At 40.1% G+C, this 17,070-nt stretch overlaps 18 non-coding genes across 18 annotated transcripts; all 18 read left to right on the top strand.

Annotated features, from left to right (window-relative positions):
• Positions 1 to 1,566: 1,566 nt before the first annotated feature.
• Positions 1,567 to 1,648, top strand: TRNAL-AAG (transfer RNA leucine (anticodon AAG)). The gene has a single exon. It is a non-coding gene; the product is annotated as a tRNA-Leu (tRNA).
• Positions 1,649 to 2,530: 882 nt separating this feature from the next.
• On the top strand, positions 2,531 to 2,612 carry TRNAL-UAG (transfer RNA leucine (anticodon UAG)). Its single transcript has one exon. It is a non-coding gene; the product is annotated as a tRNA-Leu (tRNA).
• A 574-nt stretch (positions 2,613 to 3,186) lies between these two features.
• On the top strand, positions 3,187 to 3,268 carry TRNAL-AAG (transfer RNA leucine (anticodon AAG)). Its single transcript has one exon. It is a non-coding gene; the product is annotated as a tRNA-Leu (tRNA).
• Positions 3,269 to 4,150: 882 nt separating this feature from the next.
• On the top strand, positions 4,151 to 4,232 carry TRNAL-UAG (transfer RNA leucine (anticodon UAG)). Its single transcript has one exon. It is a non-coding gene; the product is annotated as a tRNA-Leu (tRNA).
• Positions 4,233 to 4,806: 574 nt separating this feature from the next.
• Positions 4,807 to 4,888, top strand: TRNAL-AAG (transfer RNA leucine (anticodon AAG)). The gene has a single exon. It is a non-coding gene; the product is annotated as a tRNA-Leu (tRNA).
• An 882-nt stretch (positions 4,889 to 5,770) lies between these two features.
• On the top strand, positions 5,771 to 5,852 carry TRNAL-UAG (transfer RNA leucine (anticodon UAG)). Its single transcript has one exon. It is a non-coding gene; the product is annotated as a tRNA-Leu (tRNA).
• A 574-nt stretch (positions 5,853 to 6,426) lies between these two features.
• Positions 6,427 to 6,508, top strand: TRNAL-AAG (transfer RNA leucine (anticodon AAG)). The gene has a single exon. It is a non-coding gene; the product is annotated as a tRNA-Leu (tRNA).
• A 1,527-nt stretch (positions 6,509 to 8,035) lies between these two features.
• Positions 8,036 to 8,117, top strand: TRNAL-AAG (transfer RNA leucine (anticodon AAG)). The gene has a single exon. It is a non-coding gene; the product is annotated as a tRNA-Leu (tRNA).
• Positions 8,118 to 8,991: 874 nt separating this feature from the next.
• On the top strand, positions 8,992 to 9,073 carry TRNAL-UAG (transfer RNA leucine (anticodon UAG)). Its single transcript has one exon. It is a non-coding gene; the product is annotated as a tRNA-Leu (tRNA).
• Positions 9,074 to 9,647: 574 nt separating this feature from the next.
• Positions 9,648 to 9,729, top strand: TRNAL-AAG (transfer RNA leucine (anticodon AAG)). The gene has a single exon. It is a non-coding gene; the product is annotated as a tRNA-Leu (tRNA).
• An 871-nt stretch (positions 9,730 to 10,600) lies between these two features.
• TRNAL-UAG (transfer RNA leucine (anticodon UAG)) lies at positions 10,601 to 10,682 on the top strand. The gene has a single exon. It is a non-coding gene; the product is annotated as a tRNA-Leu (tRNA).
• Positions 10,683 to 11,256: 574 nt separating this feature from the next.
• TRNAL-AAG (transfer RNA leucine (anticodon AAG)) lies at positions 11,257 to 11,338 on the top strand. The gene has a single exon. It is a non-coding gene; the product is annotated as a tRNA-Leu (tRNA).
• Positions 11,339 to 12,220: 882 nt separating this feature from the next.
• Positions 12,221 to 12,302, top strand: TRNAL-UAG (transfer RNA leucine (anticodon UAG)). Its single transcript has one exon. It is a non-coding gene; the product is annotated as a tRNA-Leu (tRNA).
• A 1,158-nt stretch (positions 12,303 to 13,460) lies between these two features.
• On the top strand, positions 13,461 to 13,542 carry TRNAL-UAG (transfer RNA leucine (anticodon UAG)). The gene has a single exon. It is a non-coding gene; the product is annotated as a tRNA-Leu (tRNA).
• A 574-nt stretch (positions 13,543 to 14,116) lies between these two features.
• Positions 14,117 to 14,198, top strand: TRNAL-AAG (transfer RNA leucine (anticodon AAG)). The gene has a single exon. It is a non-coding gene; the product is annotated as a tRNA-Leu (tRNA).
• Positions 14,199 to 15,080: 882 nt separating this feature from the next.
• TRNAL-UAG (transfer RNA leucine (anticodon UAG)) lies at positions 15,081 to 15,162 on the top strand. The gene has a single exon. It is a non-coding gene; the product is annotated as a tRNA-Leu (tRNA).
• A 1,158-nt stretch (positions 15,163 to 16,320) lies between these two features.
• On the top strand, positions 16,321 to 16,402 carry TRNAL-UAG (transfer RNA leucine (anticodon UAG)). Its single transcript has one exon. It is a non-coding gene; the product is annotated as a tRNA-Leu (tRNA).
• Positions 16,403 to 16,976: 574 nt separating this feature from the next.
• On the top strand, positions 16,977 to 17,058 carry TRNAL-AAG (transfer RNA leucine (anticodon AAG)). The gene has a single exon. It is a non-coding gene; the product is annotated as a tRNA-Leu (tRNA).
• Positions 17,059 to 17,070: the final 12 nt, after the last annotated feature.

Here is a 17,070-nt window from a genome sequence, read left to right as displayed (position 1 = left end):
CATACATATGACATACATGTTGAATGCATGTTACATACATGTCATACACTTATGAAATACATGTTAAACACGTTACATACATATGACACACATGACATACATGTTACGTACATGTCACATACAAACAATGAATGCAGAGCATGGAATGTAGATTCTCTGCTTTAGCAGCATTAGAAAAGCTGCAATCATTGCATGTTTTGTTTGATACATGATACATACATATAATATGCATGTTGTGCACATATTACATACATGCTACACACACTACACACATATGACATACATGTTACACACATGTGACACACGTGCTACTTACATATTACACACATAGTTCACACATATTATACAAATGTTACATACATATGATATACATGTTGCATGCATGTTACATACATGTCACACTCATGTTGCACACCATTTAGACACCATTTTACACACATGTCACATGCATGTTACACATATTACACACATATAACATACATGTCATACACATCACATACATGCTACACACATATGCCATGCATGTCACACACATGTTACATTAATATGACACACATATGACATGCATATTGCACATATCTTACATACATGTTACACACATATGGCATGCATATGACATGCATGGTACACACATGTTACATACATGTTACACATATGACACACAATACACATATGGCATACATATCACACATATTACATACGTGTTACACACATATTACACAGATTATACATACATATGACATACATGTTGAATACATGTTACATACATGTCATACACTTATGAAATACATGTTACACACGTTACATACATATGACACACATGACATACATGTTACGTACATGTCACATACAAACAATGAATGCAGAGCATGGAATGTAGACTGTCATGCCTCTTTTTAGTCCTTAGCAAGAGCATTTTCACAGGTAGCATGGCCGAGCGGTCTAAGGCTCCAGTCTCTTTGGAGGCGTGGGTTCAAATCCCACTGCTGCCAAGCTCTTTTAACAAATGCCTATCCTTGATTGCTCAAGCGTCTCTGAAGTTTCTGCTGCACTTTGCTGTCATTCCTTGCTCAACACACTGGAATCTCAGAACAGCAGCATTAGGAAATTGCATGCTGTGGTTGAGAAGTCTTCCAAAAGGGCACACTTCTGATGAGATGACTAGTGAAATCTTGTCAACGTTACAAAACAAGTTCAACTGAACGTGATTACCTCTCCTGTAAGCTAGATTCCACATTAACACTTTAAGTGTGGACACCAAAAAACAAGCAGTACTAATGAAAAGCTGGCACACTTTTCAGCAGAGTGCCAAGTGAACTTGCCACAGAATGCTGCACCCAAAGTCCACTCTCAAGTGTAAAGTGACCACCACCTGCTGCCTCAGAAAGAGGACTGAAACACATAAGGTGGCATCTTGGCCATCTCCGTGAAACTTCAACTACCTTTTATAATGGATAAAGTGGTGAATACTTGTAGTTTAGAGTTCTGAGGCCTCCAGCTCAAGCAATGAATGCAGAGCATGGAATGTCCCACCCCATTTTAGTCGATAATGTGTTCATTTTTATGGGTAGCATGGCCGAGCGGTCTAAGGCGCTGGATTAAGGCTCCAGTCTCTTTGGGGGCGTGGGTTCGAATCCCACTGCTGCCAAACTCCTTTTAACAAAATCCCTACCCTCTAGGGCTCAAGCTTCTCTGATCTTGCTCCTGCAATTTACTGCAGTTCCTTTCCCAACTCACTGGAATCTCAAAAAACACTTACCTCTCTGCTTTAGCAGCATTAGAAAAGCTGCAATCATTGCATGTTTTGTTTGATACATGATACATACATATAATATGCATGTTGTGCACATATTACATACATGCTACACACACTACACACATATGACATACATGTTACACACATGTGACACACGTGCTACTTACATATTACACACATAGTTCACACATATTACACAAATGTTACATACATATGATATACATGTTGCATGCATGTTACATACATGTCACACTCATGTTGCACACCATTTAGACACAATTTTACACACATGTCACATGCATGTTACACATATTACACACATATAACATACATGTCATACACATCACATACATGCTACACACATATGCCATGCATGTCACACACATGTTACATTAATATGACACACATATGACATGCATGTTGCACATATCTTACATACATGTTACACACATATGGCATGCATATGACATGCATGGTACACACATGTTACATACATGTTACACATATGACACACAATACACATATGGCATACATATCACACATATTTCATACGTGTTACACACATATTACACAGATTATACATAAATATGACATACATGTTGAATACATGTTACATACATGTCATACACTTATGAAATACATGTTACACACGTTACATACATATGACACACATGACATACATGTTACGTACATGTCACATACAAACAATGAATGCAGAGCATGGAATGTAGACTGTCATGCCTCTTTTTAGTCCTTAGCAAGAGCACTTTCACAGGTAGCATGGCTGAGCGGTCTAAGGCGCTGGATTTAGGCTCCAGTCTCTTTGGAGGCGTGGGTTCAAATCCCACTGCTGCCAAGCTCTTTTAACAAATGCCTATCCTTGATTGCTCAAGCGTCTCTGAAGTTTCTGCTGCACTTTGCTGGCATTCCTTGCTCAACACACTGGAATCTCAGAACAGCAGCATTAGGAAATTGCATGCTTTGGTTGAGAAGTCTTCCAAAAGGGCACACTTCTGATGAGATGACTAGTGAAATCTTGTCAACGTTACAAAACAAGTCCAACTGAACGTGATTACCTCTCCTGTAAGCTAGATTCCACATTAACACTTTAAGTGTGGACACCAAAAAACAAGCAGTACTAATGAAAAGCTGGCACACTTTTCAGCAGAGTGCCAAGTGAACTTGCCACAGAATGCTGCACCCAAAGTCCACTCTCAAGTGTAAAGTGACCACCACCTGCTGCCTCAGAAAGAGGACTGAAACACATAAGGTGGCATCTTGGCCATCTCCGTGAAACTTCAACTACCTTTTATAATGGATAAAGTGGTGAATACTTGTAGTTTAGAGTTCTGAGGCCTCCAGCTCAAGCAATGAATGCAGAGCATGGAATGTCCCACCCCATTTTAGTCGATAATGTGTTCATTTTTATGGGTAGCATGGCCGAGCGGTCTAAGGCGCTGGATTAAGGCTCCAGTCTCTTTGGGGGCGTGGGTTCGAATCCCACTGCTGCCAAACTCCTTTTAACAAAATCCCTACCCTCTAGGGCTCAAGCTTCTCTGATCTTGCTCCTGCAATTTACTGCAGTTCCTTTCCCAACTCACTGGAATCTCAAAAAACACTTACCTCTCTGCTTTAGCAGCATTAGAAAAGCTCCAATCATTGCATGTTTTGTTTGATACATGATACATACATATAATATGCATGTTGTGCACATATTACATACATGCTACACACACTACACACATATGACATACATGTTACACACATGTGACACACATGCTACTTACATATTACACACATAGTTCACACATATTACACAAATGTTACATACATATGATATACATGTTGCATGCATGTTACATACATGTCACACTCATGTTGCACACCATTTAGACACAATTTTACACACATGTCACATGCATGTTACACATATTACACACATATAACATACATGTCATACACATCACATACATGCTACACACATATGCCATGCATGTCACACACATGTTACATTAATATGACACACATATGACATGCATGTTGCACATATCTTACATACATGTTACACACATATGGCATGCATATGACATGCATGGTACACACATGTTACATACATGTTACACATATGACACACAATACACATATGGCATACATATCACACATATTTCATACGTGTTACACACATATTACACAGATTATACATAAATATGACATACATGTTGAATACATGTTACATACATGTCATACACTTATGAAATACATGTTACACACGTTACATACATATGACACACATGACATACATGTTACGTACATGTCACATACAAACAATGAATGCAGAGCATGGAATGTAGACTGTCATGCCTCTTTTTAGTCCTTAGCAAGAGCACTTTCACAGGTAGCATGGCCGAGCAGTCTAAGGCGCTGGATTTAGGCTCCAGTCTCTTTGGAGGCGTGGGTTCAAATCCCACTGCTGCCAAGCTCTTTTAACAAATGCCTATCCTTGATTGCTCAAGCGTCTCTGAAGTTTCTGCTGCACTTTGCTGGCATTCCTTGCTCAACACACTGGAATCTCAGAACAGCAGCATTAGGAAATTGCATGCTTTGGTTGAGAAGTCTTCCAAAAGGGCACACTTCTGATGAGATGACTAGTGAAATCTTGTCAACGTTACAAAACAAGTTCAACTGAACGTGATTACCTCTCCTGTAAGCTAGATTCCACATTAACACTTTAAGTGTGGACACCAAAAAACAAGCAGTACTAATGAAAAGCTGGCACACTTTTCAGCAGAGTGCCAAGTGAACTTGCCACAGAATGCTGCACCCAAAGTCCACTCTCAAGTGTAAAGTGACCACCACCTGCTGCCTCAGAAAGAGGACTGAAACACATAAGGTGGCATCTTGGCCATCTCCGTGAAACTTCAACTACCTTTAATAATGGATAAAGTGGTGAATACTTGTAGTTTAGAGTTCTGAGGCCTCCAGCTCAAGCAATGAATGCAGAGCATGGAATGTCCCACCCCATTTTAGTCGATAATGTGTTCATTTTTATGGGTAGCATGGCCGAGCGGTCTAAGGCGCTGGATTAAGGCTCCAGTCTCTTTGGGGGCGTGGGTTCGAATCCCACTGCTGCCAAACTCCTTTTAACAAAATCCCTACCCTCTAGGGCTCAAGCTTCTCTGATCTTGCTCCTGCAATTTACTGCAGTTCCTTTCCCAACTCACTGGAATCTCAAAAAACACTTACCTCTCTGCTTTAGCAGCATTAGAAAAGCTCCAATCATTGCATGTTTTGTTTGATACATGATACATACATATAATATGCATGTTGTGCACATATTACATACATGCTACACACACTACACACATATGACATACATGTTACACACATGTGACACACATGCTACTTACATATTACACACATAGTTCACACATATTACACAAATGTTACATACATATGATATACATGTTGCATGCATGTTACATACATGTCACACTCATGTTGCACACCATTTAGACACAATTTTACACACATGTCACATGCATGTTACACATATTACACACATATAACATACATGTCATACACATCACATACATGCTACACACATATGCCATGCATGTCACACACATGTTACATTAATATGACACACATATGACATGCATGTTGCACATATCTTACATACATGTTACACACATATGGCATGCATATGACATGCATGGTACACACATGTTACATACATGTTACACATATGACACACAATACACATATGGCATACATATCACACATATTTCATACGTGTTACACACATATTACACAGATTATACATAAATATGACATACATGTTGAATACATGTTACATACATGTCATACACTTATGAAATACATGTTACACACGTTACATACATATGACACACATGACATACATGTTACGTACATGTCACATACAAACAATGAATGCAGAGCATGGAATGTAGACTGTCATGCCTCTTTTTAGTCCTTAGCAAGAGCACTTTCACAGGTAGCATGGCCGAGCAGTCTAAGGCGCTGGATTTAGGCTCCAGTCTCTTTGGAGGCGTGGGTTCAAATCCCACTGCTGCCAAGCTCTTTTAACAAATGCCTATCCTTGATTGCTCAAGCGTCTCTGAAGTTTCTGCTGCACTTTGCTGGCATTCCTTGCTCAACACACTGGAATCTCAGAACAGCAGCATTAGGAAATTGCATGCTTTGGTTGAGAAGTCTTCCAAAAGGGCACACTTCTGATGAGATGACTAGTGAAATCTTGTCAACGTTACAAAACAAGTCCAACTGAACGTGATTACCTCTCCTGTAAGCTAGATTCCACATTAACACTTTAAGTGTGGACACCAAAAAACAAGCAGTACTAATGAAAAGCTGGCACACTTTTCAGCAGAGTGCCAAGTGAACTTGCCACAGAATGCTGCACCCAAAGTCCACTCTCAAGTGTAAAGTGACCACCACCTGCTGCCTCAGAAAGAGGACTGAAACACATAAGGTGGCATCTTGGCCATCTCCGTGAAACTTCAACTACCTTTTATAATGGATAAAGTGGTGAATACTTGTAGTTTAGAGTTCTGAGGCCTCCAGCTCAAGCAATGAATGCAGAGCATGGAATGTCCCACCCCATTTTAGTCGATAATGTGTTCATTTTTATGGGTAGCATGGCCGAGCGGTCTAAGGCGCTGGATTAAGGCTCCAGTCTCTTTGGGGGCGTGGGTTCGAATCCCACTGCTGCCAAACTCCTTTTAACAAAATCCCTACCCTCTAGGGCTCAAGCTTCTCTGATCTTGCTCCTGCAATTTACTGCAGTTCCTTTCCCAACTCACTGGAATCTCAAAAAACACTTACCTCTCTGCTTTAGCAGCATTAGAAAAGCTGCAATCATTGCATGTTTTGTTTGATACATGATACATACATATAATATGCATGTTGTGCACATATTACATACATGCTACACACACTACACACATATGACATACATGTTACACACATGTGACACACGTGCTACTTACATATTACACACATAGTTCACACATATTATACAAATGTTACATACATATGATATACATGTTGCATACATGTTACATACATGTCACACTCATGTTGCACACCATTTAGACACCATTTTACACACATGTCACATGCATGTTACACATATTACACACATATAACATACATGGCATACACATCACATACATGCTACACACATATGCCATGCATGTCACACACATGTTACATTAATATGACACACATATGACATGCATGTTGCACATATCTTACATACATGTTACACACATATGGCATGCATATGACATGCATGGTACACACATGTTACATACATATTACACATATGACACACAATACACATATGGCATACATATCACACATATTACATACGTGTTACACACATATTACACAGATTATACATACATATGACATACATGTTACATACATGTCATACACTTATGAAATACATGTTACACACGTTACATACATATGACACACATGACATACATGTTACGTACATGTCACATACAAACAATGAATGCAGAGCATGGAATGTAGACTGTCATGCCTCTTTTTAGTCCTTAGCAAGAGCACTTTCACAGGTAGCATGGCCGAGCAGTCTAAGGTGCTGGATTTAGGCTCCAGTCTCTTTGGAGGCGTGGGTTCAAATCCCACTGCTGCCAAGCTCTTTTAACAAATGCCTATCCTTGATTGCTCAAGCGTCTCTGAAGTTTCTGCTGCACTTTGCTGGCATTCCTTGCTCAACACACTGGAATCTCAGAACAGCAGCATTAGGAAATTGCATGCTTTGGTTGAGAAGTCTTCCAAAAGGGCACACTTCTGATGAGATGACTAGTGAAATCTTGTCAACGTTACAAAACAAGTCCAACTGAACGTGATTACCTCTCCTGTAAGCTAGATTCCACATTAACACTTTAAGTGTGGACACCAAAAAACAAGCAGTACTAATGAAAAGCTGGCACACTTTTCAGCAGAGTGCCAAGTGAACTTGCCACAGAATGCTGCACCCAAAGTCCACTCTCAAGTGTAAAGTGACCACCACCTGCTGCCTCAGAAAGAGGACTGAAACACATAAGGTGGCATCTTGGCCATCTCCGTGAAACTTCAACTACCTTTTATAATGGATAAAGTGGTGAATACTTGTAGTTTAGAGTTCTGAGGCCTCCAGCTCAAGCAATGAATGCAGAGCATGGAATGTCCCACCCCATTTTAGTCGATAATGTGTTCATTTTTATGGGTAGCATGGCCGAGCGGTCTAAGGCGCTGGATTAAGGCTCCAGTCTCTTTGGGGGCGTGGGTTCGAATCCCACTGCTGCCAAACTCCTTTTAACAAAATCCCTACCCTCTAGGGCTCAAGCTTCTCTGATCTTGCTCCTGCAATTTACTGCAGTTCCTTTCCCAACTCACTGGAATCTCAAAAAACACTTACCTCTCTGCTTTAGCAGCATTAGAAAAGCTGCAATCATTGCATGTTTTGTTTGATACATGATACATACATATAATATGCATGTTGTGCACATATTACATACATGCTACACACACTACACACATATGACATACATGTTACACACATGTGACACACATGCTACTTACATATTACACACATAGTTCACACATATTACACAAATGTTACATACATATGATATACATGTTGCATGCATGTTACATACATGTCACACTCATGTTGCACACCATTTAGACACCATTTTACACACATGTCACATGCATGTTACACATATTACACACATATAACATACATGTCATTCACATCACATACATGCTACACACATATGCCATGCATGTCACACACATATTATGACACACATATGACATGCATGTTGCACATATCTTACATACATGTTACACACATATGGCATGCATATGACATGCATGGTACACACATGTTACATACATGTTACACATATGACACACAATACACATATGGCATACATATCACACATATTTCATACGTGTTACACACATATTACACAGATTATACATAAATATGACATACATGTTGAATACATGTTACATACATGTCATACACTTATGAAATACATGTTACACACGTTACATACATATGACACACATGACATACATGTTACGTACATGTCACATACAAACAATGAATGCAGAGCATGGAATGTAGACTGTCATGCCTCTTTTTAGTCCTTAGCAAGAGCACTTTCACAGGTAGCATGGCCGAGCGGTCTAAGGCGCTGGATTTAGGCTCCAGTCTCTTTGGAGGCGTGGGTTCAAATCCCACTGCTGCCAAGCTCTTTTAACAAATGCCTATCCTTGATTGCTCAAGCGTCTCTGAAGTTTCTGCTGCACTTTGCTGGCATTCCTTGCTCAACACACTGGAATCTCAGAACAGCAGCATTAGGAAATTGCATGCTTTGGTTGAGAAGTCTTCCAAAAGGGCACACTTCTGATGAGATGACTAGTGAAATCTTGTCAACGTTACAAAACAAGTCCAACTGAACGTGATTACCTCTCCTGTAAGCTAGATTCCACATTAACACTTTAAGTGTGGACACCAAAAAACAAGCAGTACTAATGAAAAGCTGGCACACTTTTCAGCAGAGTGCCAAGTGAACTTGCCACAGAATGCTGCACCCAAAGTCCACTCTCAAGTGTAAAGTGACCACCACCTGCTGCCTCAGAAAGAGGACTGAAACACATAAGGTGGCATCTTGGCCATCTCCGTGAAACTTTAACTACCTTTTATAATGGATAAAGTGGTGAATACTTGTAGTTTAGAGTTCTGAGGCCTCCAGCTCAAGCAATGAATGCAGAGCATGGAATGTCCCACCCCATTTTAGTCGATAACGTGTTCATTTTTATGGGTAGCATGGCCGAGCGGTCTAAGGCGCTGGATTAAGGCTCCAGTCTCTTTGGGGGCGTGGGTTCGAATCCCACTGCTGCCAAACTCCTTTTAACAAAATCCCTACCCTCTAGGGCTCAAGCTTCTCTGATCTTGCTCCTGCAATTTACTGCAGTTCCTTTCCCAACTCACTGGAATCTCAAAAAACACTTACCTCTCTGCTTTAGCAGCATTAGAAAAGCTGCAATCATTGCATGTTTTGTTTGATACATGATACATACATATAATATGCATGTTGTGCACATATTACATACATGCTACACACACTACACACATATGACATACATGTTACACACATGTGACACACGTGCTACTTACATATTACACACATAGTTCACACATATTATACAAATGTTACATACATATGATATACATGTTGCATGCATGTTACATACATGTCACACTCATGTTGCACACCATTTAGACACCATTTTACACACATGTCACATGCATGTTACACATATTACACACATATAACATACATGTCATACACATCACATACATGCTACACACATATGCCATGCATGTCACACACATGTTACATTAATATGACACACATATGACATGCATGTTGCACATATCTTACATACATGTTACACACATATGGCATGCATATGACATGCATGGTACACACATGTTACATACATATTACACATATGACACACAATACACATATGGCATACATATCACACATATTACATACGTGTTACACACATATTACACAGATTATACATACATATGACATACATGTTACATACATGTCATACACTTATGAAATACATGTTACACACGTTACATACATATGACACACATGACATACATGTTACGTACATGTCACATACAAACAATGAATGCAGAGCATGGAATGTAGACTGTCATGCCTCTTTTTAGTCCTTAGCAAGAGCACTTTCACAGGTAGCATGGCCGAGCAGTCTAAGGCGCTGGATTTAGGCTCCAGTCTCTTTGGAGGCGTGGGTTCAAATCCCACTGCTGCCAAGCTCTTTTAACAAATGCCTATCCTTGATTGCTCAAGCGTCTCTGAAGTTTCTGCTGCACTTTGCTGGCATTCCTTGCTCAACACACTGGAATCTCAGAACAGCAGCATTAGGAAATTGCATGCTTTGGTTGAGAAGTCTTCCAAAAGGGCACACTTCTGATGAGATGACTAGTGAAATCTTGTCAACGTTACAAAACAAGTCCAACTGAACGTGATTACCTCTCCTGTAAGCTAGATTCCACATTAACACTTTAAGTGTGGACACCAAAAAACAAGCAGTACTAATGAAAAGCTGGCACACTTTTCAGCAGAGTGCCAAGTGAACTTGCCACAGAATGCTGCACCCAAAGTCCACTCTCAAGTGTAAAGTGACCACCACCTGCTGCCTCAGAAAGAGGACTGAAACACATAAGGTGGCATCTTGGCCATCTCCGTGAAACTTCAACTACCTTTTATAATGAATAAAGTGGTGAATACTTGTAGTTTAGAGTTCTGATGCCTCCAGCTCAAGCAATGAATGCAGAGCATGGAATGTCCCACCCCATTTTAGTCGATAATGTGTTCATTTTTATGGGTAGCATGGCCGAGCGGTCTAAGGCGCTGGATTAAGGCTCCAGTCTCTTTGGGGGCGTGGGTTCGAATCCCACTGCTGCCAAACTCCTTTTAACAAAATCCCTACCCTCTAGGGCTCAAGCTTCTCTGATCTTGCTCCTGCAATTTACTGCAGTTCCTTTCCCAACTCACTGGAATCTCAAAAAACACTTACCTCTCTGCTTTAGCAGCATTAGAAAAGCTGCAATCATTGCATGTTTTGTTTGATACATGATACATACATATAATATGCATGTTGTGCACATATTACATACATGCTACACACACTACACACATATGACATACATGTTACACACATGTGACACACGTGCTACTTACATATTACACACATAGTTCACACATATTACACAAATGTTACATACATATGATATACATGTTGCATGCATGTTACATACATGTCACACTCATGTTGCACACCATTTAGACACCATTTTACACACATGTCACATGCATGTTACACATATTACACACATATAACATACATGTCATACACATCACATACATGCTACACACATATGCCATGCATGTCACACACATGTTACATTAATATGACACACATATGACATGCATGTTGCACATATCTTACATACATGTTACACACATATGGCATGCATATGACATGCATGGTACACACATGTTACATACATGTTACACATATGACACACAATACACATATGGCATACACATCACACATATTACATACGTGTTACACACATATTACACAGATTATACATACATATGACATACATGTTGAATGCATGTTACATACATGTCATACACTTATGAAATACATGTTACACACGTTACATACATATGACACACATGACATACATGTTACGTACATGTCACATACAAACAATGAATGCAGAGCATGGAATGTAGACTGTCATGCCTCTTTTTAGTCCTTAGCAAGAGCACTTTCACAGGTAGCATGGCCGAGCGGTCTAAGGCGCTGGATTTAGGCTCCCGTCTCTTTGGAGGCGTGGGTTCAAATCCCACTGCTGCCAAGCTCTTTTAACAAATGCCTATCCTTGATTGCTCAAGCGACTCTGAAGTTTCTGCTGCACTTTGCTGGCATTCCTTGCTCAACACACTGGAATCTCAGAACAGCAGCATCAGGAAATTGCATGCTTTGGTTGAGAAGTCTTCAAAAAGGGCACACTTCTGATGAGATGACTAGTGAAATCTTGTCAACGTTACAAAACAAGTCCAACTGAACGTGATTACCTCTCCTGTAAGCTAGATTCCACATTAACACTTTAAGTGTGGACACCAAAAAACAAGCAGTACTAATGAAAAGCTGGCACACTTTTCAGCAGAGTGCCAAGTGAACTTGCCACAGAATGCTGCACCCAAAGTCCACTCTCAAGTGTAAAGTGACCACCACCTGCTGCCTCAGAAAGAGGACTGAAACACATAAGGTGGCATCTTGGCATGTTTTGTTTGATACATGATACATACATATAATATGCATGTTGTGCACATATTACATACATGCTACACACACTACACACATATGACATACATGTTACACACATGTGACACACGTGCTACTTACATATTACACACATAGTTCAAACATATTACACAAATGTTACATACATATGATATAGATGTTGCATGCATGTTACATACATGTCACACTCATGTTGCACACCATTTAGACACAATTTTACACACATGTCACATGCATGTTACACATATTACACACATATAACATACATGTCATACACATCACATACATGCTACACACATATGCCATGCATGTCACACACATGTTACATTAATATGACACACATATGACATGCATGTTGCACATATCTTACATACATGTTACACACATATGGCATGCATATGACATGCATGGTACACACATGTTACATACATGTTACACATATGACACACAATACACATATGGCATACATATCACACATATTTCATACGTGTTACACACATATTACACAGATTATACATAAATATGACATACATGTTGAATACATGTTACATACATGTCATACACTTATGAAATACATGTTACACACGTTACATACATATGACACACATGACATACATGTTACGTACATGTCACATACAAACAATGAATGCAGAGCATGGAATGTAGACTGTCATGCCTCTTTTTAGTCCTTAGCAAGAGCACTTTCACAGGTAGCATGGCCGAGCGGTCTAAGGCGCTGGATTTAGGCTCCAGTCTCTTTGGAGGCGTGGGTTCAAATCCCACTGCTGCCAAGCTCTTTTAACAAATGCCTATCCTTGATTGCTCAAGCGTCTCTGAAGTTTCTGCTGCACTTTGCTGTCATTCCTTGCTCAACACACTGGAATCTCAGAACAGCAGCATTAGGAAATTGCATGCTTTGGTTGAGAAGTCTTCCAAAAGGGCACACTTCTGATGAGATGACTAGTGAAATCTTGTCAACGTTACAAAACAAGTCCAACTGAACGTGATTACCTCTCCTGTAAGCTAGATTCCACATTAACACTTTAAGTGTGGACACCAAAAAACAAGCAGTACTAATGAAAAGCTGGCACACTTTTCAGCAGAGTGCCAAGTGAACTTGCCACAGAATGCTGCACCCAAAGTCCACTCTCAAGTGTAAAGTGACCACCACCTGCTGCCTCAGAAAGAGGACTGAAACACATAAGGTGGCATCTTGGCCATCTCCGTGAAACTTCAACTACCTTTTATAATGGATAAAGTGGTGAATACTTGTAGTTTAGAGTTCTGAGGCCTCCAGCTCAAGCAATGAATGCAGAGCATGGAATGTCCCACCCCATTTTAGTCGATAACGTGTTCATTTTTATGGGTAGCATGGCCGAGCGGTCTAAGGCGCTGGATTAAGGCTCCAGTCTCTTTGGGGGCGTGGGTTCGATTCCCACTGCTGCCAAACTCCTTTTAACAAAATCCCTACCCTCTAGGGCTCAAGCTTCTCTGATCTTGCTCCTGCAATTTACTGCAGTTCCTTTCCCAACTCACTGGAATCTCAAAAAACACTTACCTCTCTGCTTTAGCAGCATTAGAAAAGCTGCAATCATTGCATGTTTTGTTTGATACATGATACATACATATAATATGCATGTTGTGCACATATTACATACATGCTACACACACTACACACATATGACATACATGTTACACACATGTGACACACGTGCTACTTACATATTACACACATAGTTCACACATATTACACAAATGTTACATACATATGATATACATGTTGCATGCATGTTACATACATGTCACACTCATGTTGCACACCATTTAGACACCATTTTACACACATGTCACATGCATGTTACACATATTACACACATATAACATACATGTCATACACATCACATACATGCTACACACATATGCCATGCATGTCACACACATGTTACATTAATATGACACACATATGACATGCATGTTGCACATATCTTACATACATGTTACACACATATGGCATGCATATGACATGCATGGTACACACATGTTACATACATGTTACACATATGACACACAATACACATATGGCATACACATCACACATATTACATACGTGTTACACACATATTACACAGATTATACATACATATGACATACATGTTGAATGCATGTTACATACATGTCATACACTTATGAAATACATGTTACACACGTTACATACATATGACACACATGACATACATGTTACGTACATGTCACATACAAACAATGAATGCAGAGCATGGAATGTAGACTGTCATGCCTCTTTTTAGTCCTTAGCAAGAGCACTTTCACAGGTAGCATGGCCGAGCGGTCTAAGGCGCTGGATTTAGGCTCCCGTCTCTTTGGAGGCGTGGGTTCAAATCCCACTGCTGCCAAGCTCTTTTAACAAATGCCTATCCTTGATTGCTCAAGCGACTCTGAAGTTTCTGCTGCACTTTGCTGGCATTCCTTGCTCAACACACTGGAATCTCAGAACAGCAGCATCAGGAAATTGCATGCTTTGGTTGAGAAGTCTTCAAAAAGGGCACACTTCTGATGAGATGACTAGTGAAATCTTGTCAACGTTACAAAACAAGTCCAACTGAACGTGATTACCTCTCCTGTAAGCTAGATTCCACATTAACACTTTAAGTGTGGACACCAAAAAACAAGCAGTACTAATGAAAAGCTGGCACACTTTTCAGCAGAGTGCCAAGTGAACTTGCCACAGAATGCTGCACCCAAAGTCCACTCTCAAGTGTAAAGTGACCACCACCTGCTGCCTCAGAAAGAGGACTGAAACACATAAGGTGGCATCTTGGCATGTTTTGTTTGATACATGATACATACATATAATATGCATGTTGTGCACATATTACATACATGCTACACACACTACACACATATGACATACATGTTACACACATGTGACACACGTGCTACTTACATATTACACACATAGTTCAAACATATTACACAAATGTTACATACATATGATATAGATGTTGCATGCATGTTACATACATGTCACACTCATGTTGCACACCATTTAGACACAATTTTACACACATGTCACATGCATGTTACACATATTACACACATATAACATACATGTCATACACATCACATACATGCTACACACATATGCCATGCATGTCACACACATGTTACATTAATATGACACACATATGACATGCATGTTGCACATATCTTACATACATGTTACACACATATGGCATGCATATGACATGCATGGTACACACATGTTACATACATGTTACACATATGACACACAATACACATATGGCATACATATCACACATATTTCATACGTGTTACACACATATTACACAGATTATACATAAATATGACATACATGTTGAATACATGTTACATACATGTCATACACTTATGAAATACATGTTACACACGTTACATACATATGACACACATGACATACATGTTACGTACATGTCACATACAAACAATGAATGCAGAGCATGGAATGTAGACTGTCATGCCTCTTTTTAGTCCTTAGCAAGAGCACTTTCACAGGTAGCATGGCCGAGCGGTCTAAGGCGCTGGATTTAGGCTCCAGTCTCTTTGGAGGCGTGGGTTCAAATCCCACTGCTGCCAAGCTCTTTTAACAAATGCCTATCCTTGATTGCTCAAGCGTCTCTGAAGTTTCTGCTGCACTTTGCTGTCATTCCTTGCTCAACACACTGGAATCTCAGAACAGCAGCATTAGGAAATTGCATGCTTTGGTTGAGAAGTCTTCCAAAAGGGCACACTTCTGATGAGATGACTAGTGAAATCTTGTCAACGTTACAAAACAAGTCCAACTGAACGTGATTACCTCTCCTGTAAGCTAGATTCCACATTAACACTTTAAGTGTGGACACCAAAAAACAAGCAGTACTAATGAAAAGCTGGCACACTTTTCAGCAGAGTGCCAAGTGAACTTGCCACAGAATGCTGCACCCAAAGTCCACTCTCAAGTGTAAAGTGACCACCACCTGCTGCCTCAGAAAGAGGACTGAAACACATAAGGTGGCATCTTGGCCATCTCCGTGAAACTTCAACTACCTTTTATAATGGATAAAGTGGTGAATACTTGTAGTTTAGAGTTCTGAGGCCTCCAGCTCAAGCAATGAATGCAGAGCATGGAATGTCCCACCCCATTTTAGTCGATAACGTGTTCATTTTTATGGGTAGCATGGCCGAGCGGTCTAAGGCGCTGGATTAAGGCTCCAGTCTCTTTGGGGGCGTGGGTTCGATTCCCACTGCTGCCAAACTCCTTTTAA

Source organism: Lithobates pipiens, unplaced genomic scaffold (assembly GCF_037356315.1).
Source record: "Lithobates pipiens isolate NorthernLeopardFrog02 unplaced genomic scaffold, aLitPip1_a1.2 Scaffold_28, whole genome shotgun sequence".
Taxonomy (NCBI): domain Eukaryota; kingdom Metazoa; phylum Chordata; class Amphibia; order Anura; family Ranidae; genus Lithobates; species Lithobates pipiens.
Note: the sequence above shows the minus strand (reverse complement) of the source record. Positions and strands in the feature narration are given on the sequence as shown.